A 2,697-nucleotide genomic window follows, 5' to 3' on the forward strand; every position below is an offset into this window, starting at 1 on the left:
CTTGGCATGAGCATAGAATTTGATCCAAGATGAATTTGACATGGTGGTCTTTACCAAAGTTGTTCACCTTGATGTGTAATTGGATGAGGTGCAAAGAATTGGGAAAGTTTAGTTTGAAAAACTTGAAAACCAGGGCTCAAAGTGGTGACCAAAATATAAATGGCAGATTTGACCATTATCATATGTGATCACAATTTGAGTTTGAATTTGATTTGATTTGAGTTTCTTTGATTCCAAAAGTTGTAATAAGTGTTTAGTAACATAATACAACTAATGGTGAAGGCCAAAATGGTCTAGGTCAAAGATTTGCAAAAATGGTATAAACCATATGTGAGGGTTTTGTGATTTTCTCACTTTTATTCTTTTCTTTTTGTTTGCTTCACTTAGGCATGGGTGAGGTTTATTTGGTGTTAGATTGAGTTGGGTAAAGGGTTCAAACCATTTTGGGGCAATGTGGTTGCCTAGGTCAAAATTTGGTATTATGGCTAGGTGCCACATATGCCTCTATGCATATGTTTTAATTCATTTTTTTGTTTATCACTTGGATTTGTTGGTAAGTACTGGGTTAGGTGTGTTGAGCTATTTCAATTTATCTACACAAGGTAGACAAAGCAAAGTTTAGCATTTGCATAAATAGCCATAGGCTTGCATATGTCTCTTTCTTATTTAAGATCATTTATTTTTTTATTTTGTTTTTCAAAGGTTGGTGATAGGAGGGGTGAGTTTTAGGGTTTAGTGGGGTTCACCATGGTTCACCACCATTTAGCAAAATAAGAAAGGTAGGGTTCAAGATTTACATATTAAGGCTATAGGCCCACATATGTCTTTTTACTTCATTTTGATTTCTCAAAATAGATCCACTTGGTTTTGAGAAGGTTAGGGTTTAGGGTTTTGGAAAAGTATTCAAAACAATCATGGCAAAAACACCAGGGTTAGGGATGAGCACTAGGCATAGCACTCTAGTTAAGAAAAGTTTTTTTTGGTTCTCATTTTTGGAAAAGGAAATTCATTTTCTCTTTGTTTTAAAATTTAGGATGTTACAAACCCTTCCCCCTTAAACAAATCTCGTCCCGAGATTTTAAGAAAAGCTAGGTTCCTAAGAGAGATTGGGCGAGATGATTTAACAGGAAAACATACTTGGCATGGCCTGAGGTGCTTCTTGGGCTTCTGTTGCAGTCATGTTGTAGAGGCGGCCGTTGTTGTTGTTCTGGTTCCTTCTTGCGGCAAAGCGGCGGCGGATTTACGAGCAGGTGCAGCGGTATTGGCGGCAATCTTGGCTAACCTCTTGGGGCAGTTGTTGGAGTAATGCCCAACCACTCCACACTCATAACAAGTGATGGTGGCCTTGTCCTTGGTGGCGACGGGGATGGCGTTGCTTCCAGTCCTAGGGCCAGTGTTGTTGTTGTTGTTCCCGTTGTTGTTGTTGTTGTTGCTGTTGGGGTTGGTGGTGTTGTTGTGATTATTGTTGTTGTTGCCTCCGGGCTTCGGGGGTCCTCCGTGGTTGTTGGTGTAGTTTGGGCGGTAATTCTGAGCAGTGGGCTTGTTGTATATTGGAGCAGATCCTCCTGATGAGTTGTTGCGGTACTTCTGGGTATTGCTGGACCCATGCTGGTTCATCATCCGTCGTTTGCAGTTCTCGTTGGCTTGGTGAAGCTTCCCTTCCATCTGGATGGCGGAGTCCACCAAGGCTTCTAGGTCAGCAAAGGGAATGTTGACCAGTACAGTCTGCATCTCGTCGTGTAATCTGTTCAGAAATCTTTCCTTCCGCTTCTCATTGGTGTCGGTTTCATCCGGGGCGTACCTTGACAGAGTAAGAAATCTGTCGCGGTATTCTACCACGGACATTCTGCCTTGCTTGAGTTCGCGGAACTCGTCTCTCATTTTCTTGATCAGTCCTTGGGGCACATGGTATTTGCTAAACTTGGTCTTGAAGTCTTCCCAGGTCATCATCTGTCCCGCATTCATTGCGCGGGCGCTTGTCCACCAGGCTCGTGCAGGTCCTGACAGGTAGTGGGTGGCGAACAATACTTTCTCGGTGGCTTCTACTCTCGCAACTTCGAGGTTGTTCTCCATTGTCTGGAGCCAGTCACCGGCATCGAGGGGCTCTTTGGTCTTGCTGAAAATAGGTGGGTTGGTGTTCTGAAAGTTCTTTAGCTTCGACCCAGGGTGGTCTTGTTTCCATGTCCGTTGTTGTTCTGAGTGATCTGCTGCAGTGCCGCAATGTTGGCTTGGCGTTCAGCTCTCTCGGCTTCACGGTCCGCCATCATCATTTCTAGCATCTGCATCATGGCATCTTGGTTGGCGCTGCGGGTTGGTGGGGCCATCTGAACATCGGAGTAGATGATAAGATAAGAGGGAAATTTCTATGGTTTGTTTGATTTAAAGTTCAAAAAGTTGAAAACTTGAAAACTTGAGTAGTGTTGAGGGGGTAAAAACCAGCAACACTTTTTCATTCATACCAATCATCATACATTACAAATCTAACACACCGTTGGTTTGAAGAACCATTCATTCGCTCTACGATACAAGGGGATTCTGATACAACTCACACCTACTCAAGTGCTGGAGTGATACTACTCTTCCGGGTGAATTCTTCGTCTTCATGGGTAATGTGCTTGGCGAGAGGCGAGGGCGTGATCCAACTCCTTGCGGGGCTTGTACAGCATGAAGTCGAGGTGTGCTACATAGTGGTTCATC

This window comes from Lolium perenne, chromosome 7 (genome assembly GCF_019359855.2).
Source record: "Lolium perenne isolate Kyuss_39 chromosome 7, Kyuss_2.0, whole genome shotgun sequence".
Classification (NCBI taxonomy): Eukaryota; Viridiplantae; Streptophyta; class Magnoliopsida; order Poales; family Poaceae; genus Lolium; species Lolium perenne.